Source organism: Podarcis bocagei (assembly GCF_964188305.1).
Source record: "Podarcis bocagei genome assembly, chromosome: 5".
NCBI lineage: Eukaryota > Metazoa > Chordata > Lepidosauria > Squamata > Lacertidae > Podarcis > Podarcis bocagei.
Window position 1 is genome coordinate 80,717,057 of NC_138129.1, and position 18,343 is coordinate 80,735,399.

At 41.7% G+C, this 18,343-nt stretch overlaps 1 long non-coding RNA gene across 2 annotated transcripts in view; it reads left to right on the forward strand.

Moving 5' to 3' along the window:
- The window catches only part of LOC308587434, a 46,330-nt gene that overhangs the window by 16,512 nt on the left and 11,475 nt on the right, over positions 1–18,343 (forward strand). The window contains exon 2 of one of the 2 annotated variants that reach the window (XR_014008376.1): positions 16,678–16,898. This is a non-coding gene — a long non-coding RNA (uncharacterized lncRNA). Of the gene's footprint in view, positions 1–16,677; positions 16,903–18,343 lie in introns of both variants that reach the window. The other variant, XR_014008377.1, reaches the window with a different exon arrangement.

Consider the following 18,343-nt stretch of genomic DNA (forward strand, 5'->3'; position numbering starts at 1 on the left):
TGATTTCCTTAAGAATGGATAGGTTTGATCTTCTTGCAGTCTATCGGACTCTCGAGAGTCTCCTCCAGCACCATAATTCAAAAGCATCCATTCTTCGGCGATCAGCCTTCGTTATGGTCCCATACCCTCCAATATTTCTCTAATGTGAATAGAGGAGTCCTATTCCATCACCATAACCACCACCATAATTATACCCCACCCAACTGGGTTGCCCCAGCGACTCTACGCAACTTCCAACATATATAAAAACATAAGAAAACATGTAACATTTTTTTAAAACTTCGCTTTAAAGGGATGCTTTCAGATGTCTTTTAAAGGTTATATAGTTACTTATTTCCTTGACTTGGGGGTCACATAACTATGCCCTCCAACATTTCTCTAATAAAAATAGGGATGATCTAAGGAAAAGTGGGACTTTGCAGGATCAAATCAGAAACCAGGCTGGCTTCTGTAAATTCGAGACTGTCCCTTGAAAATAGGGACACTTGGCGGGTCTGCAGTCTGTTCCTAGGAATTTTACAGATAACAAGATGCCTGTTCCCATTTACTTATGCTGGCAGCCATATTTTTCCCTGTACAATGTGTCTGGTAGTCTTAGTGGAGATATGGGGATATAGCCTTTTATGCTAAGAGAGCCTTTCCCTTGCTGTCTTTCAGTATTCTTCATGTTAAATGTTTCCAACTGGCAACACACACACCCTCCCTGGTGTGAGTGTTTGCACATAAGCAATCTGAACCCCCGAATAGGGCAAGTCCCTGTTTGAATAAATTATTCAACTGAACACAGGTTGGAGGAGAAAAGAGGGGGGAAGTCGCCTGCTGCAGGCTTTCGTACAAGAGCACAGCAGACCTAACAGCTCAAATCAGAGTGAATACATAAAAATGTCAATACCTTTGCAGGGAGATTTTGACAACACTGCTCTTGGGAGGACTGTGCAGCCTTCAAGGCCCACTCGGATTCTGCCGTTGCTGAATAAGTCTTCCCCACCACCTTCCAAGTTGGGCCACCTTCTTGATGAGGTGAAGAGCCCCGGAACAAGCCGACCCCAGTTCTTTATTTCATTTATTATTTACTTACCTAAAACATTTATATCCCACCTTTCCAAAAAGTTCAAGGCAGCTAACCATGAGAAAGGAATACAATACCTGGAATTGTTGTTGCTGCTGTTTTTTGTTTGTTTGTTTGTTTTTAAAAAGCTATTCAAAGCAATCAAGATACAGTGGTACCTCCGCTTACAGAAACTTCGGGATACGTAAGCGGCAAACCCGGAAGTATTTTTCTGGGTTTTTGCCGCATGTCCGTGCGCAAAAGGAGTCTCTTCAGTTACGAAGATCTGTCCGGACCTCTGGAATGGATCCCGTCCACAACCAGAGGTACCACTGTATAGTTCAACACTATGCAACACTATGCAGTCATAAGGTGAAGTAAGGTGGAGGTGGTTTAATCATCAGATTCAAAGCCCTCATTGGCTTGAGCAATGTTGTGGAACTCTCCACTTTGACATTTGTTATGTAGTGGAAAACAATAACCAGGCAATAGGTAGCAAAGCAAGAAAAGGATTTATTCTTGTAAAGACAGATGTCTCATTCACCTCATGGTGCAGACAAGAGCCAGGTTAAGCAGATACTTTTATAGTTCTCTACAAGCAGCCTGATAGCTGCATCGCTTATTCTAGCAGCCCCCATTTCACCCCATGGCAACTGTCCTCACCCCTCAACTTGTAGTAGTTATAAGTAACCTTACCTATGCATTCGGGGGACTTTCCATTACTCCTCTCTGCTCCCACTTAGTTTTCCCTAACTTCTTTTGTTCTTCTAACTTGTCATTAGCACAATCTACTTAACATCTAGCTCACCCGCAAGCTTGATCCCTTACCTTGTGGTTAAGCGAGTGTCCTGATGTTGCCTGGAACAAGGTGTTCAGAGATGCAACTGCTAGCAGCTTACAAGCAAACATTACTGCATTTCCTAGAAATAGGTCCTAGATTTAGCTTAAGGTGCTTTCTTAAAGCAAGAAAATAAACTATTGTTTCTGCTTAACTTATTTCTCTTGACCAGAGTGCCTCCACTTCCCAACACAATTCCAGCACAGCAGGCAGAGCAGAAGTGAGGGCTGGGAAACCATCTTGAGTTCTTCCATTTCCTTGCTATTGTGGTTTTGTTGTTACCACTCCTACTGCCACCACCACATAACATATGGGCGCCTTCTTCCCCCCCCCAGCACCTTCTAAAGATGGTCTTCTTTCAGCGAGCTGTCTAAATGGAGATCTTTATCCCAGTTGACATCTGCACCAGATTTGAATTGGTTTTATGTGTGCACTTTTGTGTATGTGCGTATATATGTGTATGTGTGTGTATTGTTTTTTATATACAAGTGTGTGTGTAAATTTTAAACATAGGTTGTTGTTTAGTCATTTAGTTGTGTCCGACTCTTTGTGACCCCATGGACCAGAGCACACCAGGCACTCCTGTCTTCCACTGCCTCCCGCAGTTTGGTCAAACTCATGCTGGTAGCTTCTGTAACACTGTCCAACCATCTCGTCCTCTGTCGTCCCCTTCTCCTTGTGCCCTCCATCTTTCCCAACATCAGGGTCTTTTCCAGGGAGTCTTCTCTTCTCATGAGGTGGCCAAAGTATTGGAGCCTCAGCTTCAGGATCTGTCCTTCCAGTGAGCACTCAGGGCTGATTTCCTTAAGAATGGAGAGGTTTAATCTTCTGCAGTCCATGGGACTCTCAAGAGTCTCCTCCAGCACCATAATTCAAAAGCATCAATTCTTCGGCGATCAGCCTTCTTTATGGCCCAGCTCTCAGTTCCATACATCACTACTGGGAAAACCATAGCTTTAACTATATGGACCTATGTCAGCAAGGTGATGTCTCTGCTTTTTAAGATGCTGTGTCTAGGTTTGCCATCGCTTTCTCCCAAGAAGCAGGCGTCCTTTAATTTTGTGACTGCTGTTCCTATTCCCCTTCTATTTGCCAGGAGGTATTGGGACCAGTGGCTATGATCTTAGGTTTTTTGATGTTGAGCTTCAGACTATATTTTGCGCTCTCCTCTTTCACCCTCAATAAAAGGTTCTTTAATTCCTCCTCACTTCCTGCCATCAAGTTTGTGTCATCTGCATATCTGAGGTTGTTGATATGCTTCTATTATATTGCAAAATGCTTCAGGAGGCCTCATGGAAAGTGATTCATAAACAACAACACTTTTTACCTCCTAATGGAAACCATGGGAAGAAAATGGAAGAAAAAGGCTTAGACATGCTAAGAAGCATATCTATATTTCTTCCTGGTTTAGATCTTGCCCATTTTGTGGTCCACCCTGGCACATTTCCCAATTGCACCCAGCGCACACTTGTTATTTGCCATACAAATGCTAGGCTTGCAACATTAGTTGGGCAAGGAGTACAGTACAGAAGCTTCAGTGAGGAACCTTACATCACATCTCTTCTCCAGTGTAGGAGTTCTGTCTCCAACTTTGAAGAGGAGTGTTTTTCCTTTCCTAGGATTCCCTTTTAGCAGACCACAGAAGTGTACTGTAAATCACCATTACTTAAAAGAAGAAACCAGGCAATTTTCCAGTCACTGATAGTGATAATCTGAGGAGTCCCTCCCAGTTTTTTTTCCTGCCAAGAAAGGCTTCTAAAGCACTAAACATGTTAATACAAGACCAAATCAACAACTAGGATTTGCTTAGCTGTGGGATTTAATTCAGGCAGAAAAGTAAACCAGCAGACCCCAAGTCTATTAATATATTTCTGGCCTAACAAGAGCCCAGCTTGTTCCATCTGCCACCAAGATCTAAAAATTAATGTCTTTTAATTAAAGAGGGGACTGGAGGTCAGTAAGTATTTCCTCCCATTGAAGAAGTTGCCAGTCCCCATGTGAATTATTTAGACAAAGCATTTGGAGGGAGTCTAAGCTCATTCACATGAGAACAGACCCTGACTAAATTACACCGGCACAGAATGAGGGATAGGTTTGGGAGATAAAGAGGCTTGCAAAAGTGGAACGCAATCATCTTCACTCAAACCCAATGAACATCTTTAAACAAGAAAAGGGGGCTGGTATATGAAATAAAGGAATAATAATGAGAAAACTCCCTATAGGCTCTGCCTTTTTTTAATGGGCTTCATCAGAAAAGTCTGGCTATCTAGATAACACATTCCCATCCCAACTCGCTTCAGTATTATTTTATGAATCCGTCATGTCTCTAATGTCTAAATTAGCAGCATTTCAAACTTTACTTTCTAGTTACAGAATAGAATGCCAATTTTCTTCTTAAATTATTTATTCTTGCATAATGTACCATTAAGCCTGCGGAAAGTGCCCTTTGCCACTGTGAAATACGCTTTGAAATGATCTGACAAGAGACGGCTTGATTCTAGCCTTACACCTTCAGTAATGATCTCTGGGTGATATTTTTTCTCTCTTTCTAAATGCCACAAAGCAGGTTCCTTTTGTAAAGTCTGTGACAGACTTGTAATAATTTTTCAGTTCATCACACACACACAAATGGGTGGGGGATATATTTTGAATAAAAGAAGTCAACTGACTGCACTAAAAAAAACCCAGGTTCTTAAAATATAAACCACACACTAGAAAATGAAAACATTAATGTGGGTATATGGCTAGTGTTTTCAGCTGATGTTTTACATTTTATAAATGCCATCGTGAAATTGAAGCTGTCCATCTAAGGCTGTTTCATCCATGCTTAACAGCATAATCTCAGGGCCACTTCACTCAATACAGTCATCACAAAGATATATTTTGAAACTGCCTCCAGCCAAGGAAATTCAGATGTGGAAACCTGTTTCCAGGATTTCTGTCATTCATCTGGAACAATTATTGTGCTTGCCTTCAGAACAACCTTGGAAGATACCTCTGTGTTTTTCTTACGGGGATGCAGAATAAGTTTGTAATTGGGTATGGTAGTGCTTCAGAAACAAACTGATCTGCATTCCTCTCAAAATTTCACCTTGGTTCCTAATGAACACCAGTATGCTATACACTCCAACCATTTTCCGATGAAAATAGGGACATCCTATTCAATTATCTATCTATCTATCTATCTATCTATCTATCTATCTATCTATCCATCTATACCCCACCCATCTGACTAGGCAGCTTCCAACATATATAAAACATAATAAAACATTAAATATTAAAGAACATCACTATACAGGGCTGCCTTCAGATGTCTTCTAAAGGTTGTATAGTTACTTATCTCCTTGGCTTGGAGGTCACATGACTCCATACCGTTCAACATTTCTACCATGAAAATGGGGACATTCTAAGAATGTCTAAACCACAGAGCCTAGGGCTTGCCGATCAGAAGGTCGGCGGTTCGAATCCCCGCGACGGGGTGAGCTCCCGTTGCTCGGTCCCAGCTCCTGCCAACCTAGCAGTTCGAAAGCATGTCAAAGTGCAAGTAGATAAATAGGTACCACTCCGGTGGGAAGGTAAACAACATTTCTGTGTGCTGCTTTGGTTCACCAGAAGCAGCTTAGTCATGCTGGCTACATGACCCAGAAGCTGTACGCTGGCTCCCTCGGCCAATAAAGCAAGATGAGCGCCACAATCCCAGAGTCGTCCACGACTGGACCTAACGGTCAGGGGTCCCTTTACCTTTAAGGAAAAGTGGGACATTCCAGGATCAAATCAGAAACTGGGATGACTTCTGTTAATCCAGGACTGTCCATGGAAGCAGGGACTGTCATGATATTATCATGTCTATTAAACAATTGAGGAGTAGTGATTGAGTAATAGAAAAACAGTAAAACAAAGTACTTTGTTCAGCTGCATATGCAAGCCTCATTAATGTGACACCACAAGACATACGAATTACAGTACCCCTGGAGGCATGCAAATAGGAACTTGGTGACGGGCAGTGATTAAAAGTGGCAGTGTTTTTAAAGAGCCATATCCATTGGGTAAGTGCAGCACTGTCAGGAGGACTGAAAACAATAACACTATTTTCACAAATGGTAATCAGGTGGAGATCGTGTAAGTTTAATGAAATGCGAACGGCAACTGGGTTTCCGTTTCAATAACACGATAAAAAATGCACCATCAAACTCCATCCCTAACATGAAATGACAAATGTTGAGTCCAGACTCAGCACAACTGGTGAAATACCTTTAAAATACTTACCATTAAATTGGTCTCCCTAGGTCAAGCCATCCTAGTCTGTAGACAGAGATTGCAACCATGTGAGATGCAGCCCTTAGCTTTTCTGTATGGTTCATCTCAAGGATATATGACTTCATGACTTCTTACTGGCTGACACAAAGACTACCTGAAGTCTCCAGGTATGTATTCAGTGAAAGAACACCTGTAACAATTGAGGCAATGTGTTCTCTCTTATGTTTCAGTCTCCCAGCAGACCCTCCAGAAGGAAACAGGAAATACCGTATTTTTTGCTCCATGACTCACTTTTTCCCTCCTAAAAATTACCGGTAAGGGGAAATGTGTGAGCGTCTTATGGAGTGAATGCAGGATGCACAGCTATCACAGAAGCCAGAACAGCAAGAGGGATTGCTGCTTTCACTGCACAGCGATCCCTCTTGCTGTTCTGGCTTCTGAGATTCAGAATATTTTTTTTCTTGTATTCCTCCTCCAAAAACTAGGTGCGTCTTGTGGTCTGGTGCGTCTTCTAGAGCAAAAAATACTGTAACTATTTACAGGTTGGTCAACAGCATCAGTTTAGAACTCACTAGCTGTGCTTCACCTTAAGGGTGTACCTTGAATCTGTAGGTTTGGTCTTCTCTTTCCTTTCCTTCCTCTGCCCCAACCTTTCCTAAAAGTATACAGTCCCCGAATCCAACTTGTCTGTTTGACCGTTCCTTGCTCCCTTAGTTTTCCCTCATCTTTCCTGAGCTGCTTTTTACAACTCCTTTAAACTGGCTATGCAGTCCACATTATGACTTGTCCCCATAATGGCACCTATGCCCCTCTGTTCCCGATCCTTAATAAATATGCTAAATAACAATAAACCTGTTTATTGTGAATAAACCTGTTAAATAATGGTGCCTGGATTGACATCTCAGAGCAATCTGCACTTTCCTTGGCTGACTCTTAAGACCATTAACACCATCTATTAAACATTCATGTGGGTCTTAGTGCTTAATTCTTCTCTTTGATTTTTAAAGCGGGCAGAGGAAAGGAATCAAAGTGCCGGTGTTTAATAATGTCAACACTGCAGTGGTTCCAATTACATTCTGAAGTTGACAGTTAATGCTGAATTGAGAGCAGTGGTCTTTTAATTAGGTGCCATGTTCTAGGTTCACACGCTACTCTGTTATCTCCTTCCCAGGGGAATCAGCCAGGATTTGTTGAATTAGGGATAAAAAGATTCAATATCTTTAATGGTGCAACTGAAATGAATTTTCCGCCATGTATCATGATGGCCGCAGCAAAGCTTAGCGGCTGCTACTTTGAAATGCTATACAGAGCTACAATTTTGTTTTTATGTTTTGCTCCATTTAGAGGAGGCTTCACTTCGGAGGATCTTCAGAGGAGACTTGACGGTCGTGTGGGAATGATTGGTTGGGATGGAGGAGAGGGTTTTCTCTGTAGACGTGTCCAAAGAATGGAATTCACTTTCCTACGCAGTCTAGTTGCCCCCTTCTTCCCTGACTTTCTGCCATGTGGTTAAGACACATGGCAGAAGGTCTAGCAGACATTTTCACTGTCAGGCTGAGTAGTTTTAATAGGTTGTCCCATATGTGTGTGTGGGTGTGTGTACATATATATATATATACACATACACACACACAGTGGTACCTCGGGTTAAGAACAATTTTTAACCTGAAGTACCACTTTAGCTAATGGGGCCTCCTGCAGCCGCCATGCCACCGCCACACAATTTCTGTTTTCACCCTGAAGCAAAGTTCTTAACCCGAGGTACTATTTCTGGGTTAGTGGAGTCTGTAACCTGAAGCGTCTGTAACCCGAGGTCCCACTGTATATGGAAAACCAACAGTACCATAGAGCAAGTGAGGCCTAATTGTCTCTTTCAGACTCAAGCTCCAACACTACCAGTCATCCATCCTCTTTCACACAGAGACCCCCTTTGATGACATCACTTCCAGCCAGGGAATGGAGTGGGGAGAATGACATATTGTCTTCCAGAAGGCTCTCCAACCATTAGCTCCTATGACAATATTTCATCTGTCCTTGGCCATCATGTTAGTTATGCAAAGGCCCAACAAAGGGGCATTCATGAGCCTGCTTGTTATACCAGTTTGACCTCTTTAGCAGTCTCTTTCTACAACAAGAGTTTAGAGAGTTAGGAGCCATCCAAACATAGATGAAAATCTGCTCTATTTTAAAATCATTTCAAAATGCCTCCCTCCAAAAAAAATGGTTATTATTAAAAAAAATTAAAAAGCAAAAACAAAACTTGATTCTCCCTTCTTCATTCCCCACCCAAGTTCATTTTAGATTATTTTTGCCTGTGGACAAAGGCTCTTTTAAGGAATTCATTAGAAATTAAGTTAGCCTTCTGAAATTCTGAAAATAGCCTGGGAAAACTCAGTTAATCCTCATATTAATGTATTTTGGAATCTGTGACTAAATATTGTATTCTGGGATAATCTCAATTGTGTGCCAACACTGAATATTGAAATGCCTAAGCACTGGAACAGTATCAACACATTTTTGTTTCTTTTTCTACATTGCTTTCACATTAAACAGATTGATTGCACAAACCTTTCCCAAAGACAATGTGAAAACAGAGTGGTGGTTCTAAGCCATATAGCTGTGGACAGCAGCACAATGCAAAGCCAAGATTTTGAGTATGAGAGAGTTTGGATTTGGTGGATCTTGTGCTTTCCTGATTTATTCTATGCCTATGTAAGCCCCTCACCCTGAATGAGCCAGAAATGTGGTGGTGTATGTTTCTGACCCTAGCTCAATCAGGGTTCAGCTGGTGGAACTTAGGCTGGTAGAATTTACAGTGGTGTAAGTAATCCAGTTCCTGCCAACCTAGCAGTTCGAAAGGATGTCAAAGTGCAAGTAGATAAATAGGTATCGCTCCAGCAGGAAGGTAAACAGAGTTTCCATGCACTGCTGTGGTTTCACCAGAAGCGGCTTAGTCATGCTGGCCACATGACCCAGAAAAACTATCTGCGGAAGCAGACAAACGCCGGCTCCCTCAGCCTGTAAAGCGAGATGAGCGCCGCAACCCCAGAATCGTTCGTGACTGGACTTAACTGTCAGGGGTCCTTTTCCTTTACCTTTTTAAGTAATCCAAAGCATTGTGTGGCAGGAGCGGGACATTCAGGACCCTGGTATTGGGTTATGTTGGGGGGAGGCATGGTCAGAGCAGGGCCAAGGTTTGTCTGTGCAACTCCACTACCTTGGATAAACGGCAGCATATAAATAAAATAGATGAATAAATACCTCCAACACACCTTCTTCCAATGTATGTTGGGATTCAGCTCCCCAAAGAAACTCCTCAAGTGATGGACAAAGCTGAAGAGGCCTGGAACAAGATCCGTTCACAAAAGTGAAACCTCACATCTCCAAACTGGAGGCTTCGCTTTGAGTGAAATAGCCAAACAATTTCACAGGAAGCAAACAGAAGTTGGATAAGGCGATGAACATTTTGCAGAGGGGTTCTCTGAGGCTCTAAATACAGTCACGACTTTTCAGCATTCCACAGGGGTTTTGTACGGCTGTCACCAATGCATTTGTTTAATTCATTACTTCTGACATTATTACAGTGTGTTCTTGAGATAATATGCTACTACTGATCCTTCTTTTGCCCTGCAATATCATTTTTTTTTTTTAAAAAAAAGACTTCTGTGGAAATTCAAGGGGGATTTTGTCCTATTTCAGTCAGGCAGCACGAGGCAACTCAGAAAGTCATGCTAATTAAGTTTTCTGCGACTGTTTTAGACCTAGCTCCCAATACACACCAAAAATAAATCTTAAAGCCTTGCTAAAATCTCTGTGGTCACTGATCGGGTCAGTTAGATGTGTGTAGAATGAAGGCCTAAAATAGCAACTACGTATATCAACGAGGTCAGAGGCCATGTTCACATATTAGCATTGATAGAAGAACCAGTATTAGATGACATGATGATGTGGCGGTGCTCCTGACAGCTGAGTTACTGCTGCTAACCAGGAAGGAGATGGGGAGTGAGGAGGCAGCAGGGAAGTCAGGATGGTGCAAACACACTGGTAGAGCCAATCCGGTGGTCCTGCAGTGTGTTTTCACTATGTTGAGCTCCTTGCTATCTCAACCTGCCCCCTCTCGTTCCTGATCAGCAGCAATGACTCAGCTGTCAGGATGTCAGGTGAATGCCACACCATGCCTTCTGCCACTGAGAATAATCAATATAGTTTTTAGTCTCACCCACCCACCCAAAAATGTCAGCCCAACAATTCATCTTTCTTTCTTTTCTTTCTGTTACCTCAGATGCCTAATGATGTTTTAGGACAAAGATGACATAGTTAGAGCGTAGAAGTTTTGTGACATAAAGAAAGAAAAGGCTTTGAAAGTGAGTTTGTTATTATCTTTTAAGCCAAATGAAGTATAGCTTCACATTAACATGTTTCTCTGCCGCAGAAGAGAAATGAGTTTGCTTGCTTTTAATAACTTATCATGGCAAAGAAATAGAGCAAAGTTAAAAAAAAAAGAACTTGTGTTAAGGCAGTGTAAATTAGCATGGTGGTTCCCTGCTTTTGTAAAGTAAAAAATAAAAACGAGCCAGTTCCCACATGTCATCGTTAAATAGTGATATTTCAATGCAGTGAAAGAAAGCAAAACCCTTGAATATCAATTGAGTCCTAACTGTTGCAAGCACAGTACAGAAGATATGTAGTCAGTCCCACTTACGGCAGTTACAGAAACAAGCAAAGAATATTATGGTGAGGTGTCTGAAGAATGACGTGGGCAAGAAATCAAAGGATCGTGTGAGAATTTAACAAAGTATCAAGTATTATTATGGGTGTCCAGTTGACTGACGTCCACATAAGGAACTGCCCACAAATAGGAAAAATGGATCTAGGTGAAGTACAGCACAACAAAAAGTCCCAGGTAAATCTACTTACTGTTTTGTATGCCTTCTGAGGCCAACAATAGGCTTAACCCAGTATAAAGATGCAATCATGAAGCACTGAACATGATTTGAAGCCAGCCAGGTGGAATGTATTAACGTTGTGGACTAGTTATTATGACATGCCATAAAAATGTCCCAAGTAGTTTTGCTTTCCTGAGGGAAATAAAGTATGACCTGGGTATCTCGGAATTAGTATCCCTCCAGTTACACTTGGGTCATAAATTACTACCCAAACCTTTCTTTTAAAAACAGTGCTAGAAATTGTCTTGAGTTGTATTTCAGGAGGCAGAGCAGCTGGAAGGCTCCGCACCTCCATGCATAACACCTGCCAGATCAAGTTGCCAGATGTTATTTTTGCAACATATTTTCCCCGCACAGTTGGACGGGAGTTTTGCTTGGTTTTGTTTTCTTCCAGTTGGCATTAGCTTGTCAGCATTGCAACCTGCAATTTTATCATAACACTCTTCATGTAGCTTTGGAAGGAGCTGCAGCAGATCCCAGAGCAACCACCCTAGAACAAGGGATCCCCAAGTTCCATTTAGTTTCTGTAGCACTTGCAAAATATTGTATTGCATTCACAAGAGAAACACCTACCAACAGCTCATGATGGAAAGAAAAACAGAAGGTGTGTCTGCTCATACGTGTATGGGGTGGCCAGTGTGGTGCAATTTATAATAATGATGATGATGATACGATATGATAATCTTTATTGTCACTGTCCTATACGGAATGAAATGATGATTATGTGGGTGGCACTGTGGTCTAAACCACTGAGCCTCTTGGGCTTGTTGATCAGAAGGTTGGTGGTTTGAATTCCGTGATGGGGTGAGCTCCCATTGCTCTGTCCCAACCTAGCGGTTTTTAAAGCACACCAGTGCAAGTAGATAGATAGGTACTGCTTCTGCGGGAAGGTAAACAGCGTTTCCGTGCGCTCTGGTTTCCGTCACGGTGTTCCGTTGCACCAGAAGTGGTTTAGTCATTCTGGCCACATGACTTGGAAAGCTGTCTGTGGACAAATGCCTGCTCCCTTGGCTGAAAGTGAGATGAGCGCCGCAACCCCATAATCACCTTTGACTGGACTTAATCATCCAGGGATCCTTTATCTTTACCTTTACCATCTTTAATAACATGATCCTATGTCTGTCTGTTCAGAAGTCTCCTTGAGTTTAGAGAGAGTTATTGCCAGCTAAGTGTGTTTAAGAGTGCAGTGTAAATATCCTGTCTCTGTGGAGTTGGTTCCCTCCAACAGATAGCTGAAGAGCGAAAAGTCAAGGGATTCTGCAAAGAACTCCACAACCTTTTATGGAGGAGACAGGACTCTAGTTTCAGTTTCAGTCCTGGGATTCATGAAATAAACCATGGGTAGGCAAACTAAGGCCCAGCGGCCGGATCCAGCCCAATTGCCTTCTAAATCTGGCCCGTGGATGGTCCGGCAATCAGCATGTTTTCACATGAGTAGAATGTGTCCTTTTATTTAAAATGCATCTCTGGGTTATTTGTGGGGCATAGGAATTCATTCATTCCCCCCCCCCCAAATATAGTCCAGCCCCCCACAAGGTCTGAGGGACAGTGTACCAGCCCCCTGCTAAAAAGGTTTGCTGACCCCTGAAATAAACCTTGGTACGATGTACCCCTGGTGGGGGCAGAGAATTTGCCGGTTGAGGAATAAGAAGGCAGTGTTTCAGGTACTTAAAATGAGTATAAATATAACTTTGCAACAAATATACAAAAATAAATGGCCACCTTTTTTTTTAAAAAAAGGGGGGTATTCTATCCAGTTATTGCCAGAGAACTTTGCTTCAGTATGGGGGCATGTGGCTAGCTTGCAATCCCAAGGCTATTCAGCCAGGTCAGGGAGGCTCTCAGAGATTCTTATTAAGCTCGGTGACATTCACATTTTAGCACCAAACTTTAGATGTCTTCAGATGAATGCAGGAAATGTGGACTGGGGCAGGGGTGCTCAAGCAGGATCCACCCCTTATGTCCTGATCTACACTGCATGCCCACCTCAGTCCTCCTCCTCTCCTGTGTTGAGTAAGAACCTTGCAGACCATTCTTGCACAACACAAGGAAGGTCAGGGACGTGCAGCGCAAATGAGGGGAGGTCTGCAGGCAGCTTCTACTTACGTTCACATAAATGAGAGCAGAGCTCTCTACATATGGAAGGAAACACATGTTGTTCCCTTGCAGACCTTTCCAGCACCAAACAGGAAAGCTCACAAACTGAGGCAGATGCAACACCTAAGAGGATGTTGTGGGTTCGGCTTGCATCTGTACCCCTGTCCCCACCCACACGTTCACTGTTCATGCATAAAATTTAGAGCATGAAATTGTCCTAAATTTGCACATTAGCCCTTCCCACAAATACATCACTTTAATCCCTATGGATTTATCATTTAGGCTAAGTTTAACTGTAGCTAATGTGGGCCAAATAAGATACAACGTAAAATGCATCCTTGTTTTTAACATTCAAGTTTTTGAAAAGACAGAGAGCACCAGCTGATAATTATGAGGCTCACAGTGGGTGTGGAGGAGTAAATTAACCAGGGTTGCCAGAATACGGCAGAATACGGCAGTTGAAAACAGTGTCACTGAAATAACTGGGGAAATCCAGGTGTATAGCAACCCAAAACTAAAAAAAAAAAAAGCTCAACAACTCTGTCCCCCCCCCCCAAAAAGCAACCCTAAAATTAACTTTTTTTGTTCCAGGTATGGTCCCTGAGGTAAACTGTTCCTCTGAAGGTAGTTATTTGCCTTGGAAGAAAATCCTCTGCTGGTACCAACAAGGGATTTGCTTTCAGTGCAAATTCCAGCTGCAGGGGAGCGATTTCCTTCAGGACTGCAACAGGGGAGGAATGGATTAAATTCTCCTACCACACTTGTTCTGATCCCAATAGAGATAAGCTTCTCAGCTGATGCCATTTGCATCTTCATGTTGCTAGCCGCTCTGAGCCCGGCTTTGGTTGGGGAGGGCGGGATATACCGGCAAATAATTTTTTTAAAAAAATTATTATTATTATCCATCAATTTGCACAGTTAAATGCAAAAATGCTTTTGGCTAAGGCCAAATTGGCCTTCAGACTTAGCAGCCACCAGCAGAGCTACCTGTGGATTGGAAAGCTGAACCTGTGTGAAACTTCCCCAGTGCCAGAATGATCGCAGAGCTAAGGAGATCTTATCTTGTATTTTCCTGGGTCTGTACAGGTTAAACAGAGTAGAAAAATCAACAGTCTGGAAACAATAGATGCCAAAGGAAACGTGATGTGTTCTTTTTGTCCTTTGCTGTCCTGTCCTCCCCCACCCTCGCTTCCTTTTATTCTCAATTTTCAGTCAATTGACTTGAACTTCTTTCTGTCAGTTACAAACCGCTTTATCTGTTTGTGATCTCTCTTGCTTAGTAAATTAAAAGATAATTTGTTCCACAAGACTGTTTTCACTTCACTGTTTCTGTATTTTCTCCTTTGGCCACTCCTGGGGCCGTTAAACACCAACTAGATACATGACAAGGGATCATTAGAAGGTGGTTTTATGATTTAGTTTGTGATCTTCTGAGAAACTGTCTTTTGCAGCGTTAGGAAACCACTTATCATTGAATGAATATTGCTGTCCTCAAATTAATAAGAAATATGAGTAAGCAGAGCCTACACACACGCACACATGTCACATCAACCTTGTAAAATATAGTTTTTGGTTTCCCCCCTTTCTACGTGGGTTCTGTTGCTCTTTTTCTTTCTCTCTCTTTTATTTACATCTCACCATGTTTAATGAACATATAATTATGTACTTTTTGAATTTTCAAGATTATTTTTTTTAAAAACAACAACATTATTTGTGATTTGTTTGTTTGTTTTCTATACCGCCCTATACCCAAAGGCCTCAGGGTGGTTCAGATTGTTCTGTCAACTCAACTGACACACCCCTCCCAATAGTGGATCAGTACTGGTTAAGTGAATTGCCCCAGCAATTGTGACTTATACCCAGTCTTGGTACAAGCAGAGGTTCTTATAGAATTGCTTTATTCTGTCTCCAAGACCCATTTCCAAGTGCTTCCTTTAACCCACAGTTTGGCCCCTTCTTGTAACCAATTCACAGAACAAGTGGGAGTGAAGTGGGCTCAGGAAAAGCTGAGGTGTGATGGGTGGGCCTTGGCTCAGCCTCCTGAAGCCAACCATAGTTGGGTGGTGCAACATCCAATTAGAGTGGAGAATTTTATGACATAGGTAAAAGGAGTATGTAACAAATGTTTCAAAAGACAAGAGAGAAAAAGTTAGACTTCACTGTGTCAAATTTAAACAAAAGGATATAAAGGGAAAAAATTGGAGACACAATGGGTTGAAATGTATAATATAGACCAAGATTTGAAAGAGGGTAAGATATTGCTGAATATGATTGTGTAAAAAGGAACACAGAAAAGGGAGATGTGAGGAAGTCAGAAAGAAGGGTTATGAAAACAATAAGTAAAAAATTGGATTTTTATGTCTTTTTTATGTTTTTTTTCCTTTCTTTTTTTGTTTATTTCTTACCTTTTTATGTCTTTTATTGTATTTTTCTGTTTTGCTTTGACTGTGATAATGTTGTTTTTTCTTTCGTTTGATTGGAAGGTTTGTTTTATTGTTTAAAATTTCAATAAATATCTTTTTTTAAAAAATAGAGTGGAGAATTTGAAGTTAAACTGTCAAACAGGGCTTGACTGCCAGATAGGGATTACCGGTAAATTAGAGCCTGGAAAGAAGTTTGGTTAGGAGTTAGCTAGGCAAGGCAACCCAAATTATTTCCCTGAGGGGGAAGGAAAAGATCTTAAGTACTTAGAAGCGGTCTGTCTAGTCTAGCTCAAGGTTTTCCCATAAAACTTAGATATACAGGCTTGACTCCGCACATCAATAATTACACATTCAGATACTCCTTTAATCATGGGTAATGTGTTCCTTGATTAACTAATATTGCCAAATATTGGTTAATGAATGCATACATCATTAACAAGATGGAGAGTCTGTACTTGAAGTCTATTGGGAAGCAGCGCAGCAGGTTGCAAAACAGCATCTTCAGCAATCAACCTTGACCTGAAGTTTGAGCACTTATTAGTTGCCATGACAATAAGAGCACTACGATGATAGGAAAGAGAAATTAGCTAGATTCCATTTAAAATTACTCTGGGAGAGGCAATGTTTGGGAGAAGATTTATAGAGCAGGCAAAGATGGATAGCGCTTGCTTTTGTTAGAGCTCAGTGTTTTGAAAAATCAGTCTGTATGATGAATGTGAGTTTCTTATTATCTAATATAGTTTTATCTAACTTTGTATTTGCCAGAAGAATCACATGGATTGAAAAAATCTTGTGGGTTTTTTTTAAAAAAAGTACCACCGAGTAGTAAAATCACATATCAATCAAATTAAATGTGAATTCTCCCCAGCTCCTGGTAAGGGGAAAAAAATATAAGAAATTGTAAGGAAAAAAGAGAAAGAATAAGAAAGCCAAGGGAGATTAAAGTATGAATGCTGCTGGAAATAAAGTAGTTGTTCTAAGGGAACGATGAAAGTAAGGGTTACTTATTCTACATAAGACAGTACTTCATGCCAAGATGGAATAAACAATGCAAAATTGTTTACACAGACTAGAGGAGCTCCCAGGATTTCAGACATCAGCTCTACTTGGAACAGCTACAGGATGAAACTGAGCCATTGCTCTTCCATATAACCTGGAGGATCTAAGCCAAATGGATTTAACACTACTGTGATTAGCTGCTTCAACTGATCTGCAAGCCCTAAGATGCCCCTGTGCATTGAAATATCACAGACCCAGAAACGAAGCATGGAGACAAGTAAAAGTGCAAGGTGAGTGAGCCACCTGTCTCAGAAGAAGGCAAGTTTCTATCTTATCAAGAGAAAGCAAGAGTGTTCCATAGGAAAGGCATTCTGTAACAATTCCCAGTCTCATACTCTATTCCTATATTTTAAAGATAGATTGTAGACTTTTTATAGGCACCATCTGAGTAGTCTATCAAATTAAACTCCTTCTAGTTTACTGTTATTTCGGATTTTTGGTTTTCTCCTCCTAGTAAAAGTGACAAATGTAGCACAGCTCCCTATGAGGGTCTGTGGGAGCTGTTGTCCCATTTACATCCTTGGAAGGGAATGATGCTCTGCTGGGGCCTCCTTGCCTCTTCCCCATGCCTCAAGGTGAGCTACTGAACCCTGGGGCAGGGAAAGGAAGAAGCACTTGTGGTGGCATTCTGAGGAGCATGCAAGCACATAGCCCACTTATCTCAGTCCTGCTCACAAGCATTCAAGCGTGGACCATCACTTTTGCAAGCATATTTACTTGGATGCTCACAAAACACCTAAAATCCACATGTGCCAAAGAAAGACGTGCACTAGAAGCAGATAACTGGTTTGTTGTTGTTATGTATTTTGTGTTATTTTTATCTTGTGTTTTTGTGTTGTGAACCGTTCTGAGATCTACAGATAGATGTCAGTAAATAATAATAATAATAATAATAATAATAATAATAATAATAATAATAATAATAATATGTTTGGGTGGTCCATCATAACACTGTACAGATGTTGAGAGGGGTTATTTTTAACTATTAAGTGGGGGGGGAGCAGTCGTAGTCTAGGCCAGAAGTGTTTTCCCTTGGTGACCCCACCATGTTGAAAAGTGTGTGTGTTTGCAAGGTGTTTCCTGTCCTGTCCAGAAATGCACCATGCAGGGTGAAGCCAGCTCTAGATCTTTTCTAAATAAATTGAATAAAACCGGTTAATGCACTGAAAGATATATTTGAAAAATGAATGTTAAGGGGAACAATGCCAGTTGTTAAGCAAGATAGCTAAAGTAACGGGGTCATGTCCTCCATTGTGACATGCCCTTCTCACAGTGGCGATGCTGCCACGTGTCAGGATAGAGGGGGCAGGATGGAGACAGGGTTGCAGCTGTGTGGTCACATGGGCAGGAATACCACATTGGGAGACCACACAGCCTTGATGTTGCTGCCATCTTGCCCCATCTCAGTTAGCGGCGGTGCTACCGCCTTCAGGGAGCATTAGCATGGCAGACACCCCCTGTGCCCGCCACTCCTGCCACTCCTGGAGCTGCCACTACCAGTCAAGATATGTGGTTCCTGTCCATGATGTGGATGAACATCGGCCACTAAGAGGAAAACAAGCTCTAATATAGAGAAGTACAGTGGTACCTCGGGTTACATACGCTTCAGATTACAGACTCCGCTAACCCAGAAATAGTGCTTCAGGTTAAGAACTTTGCTTCAGGATGAGAACAG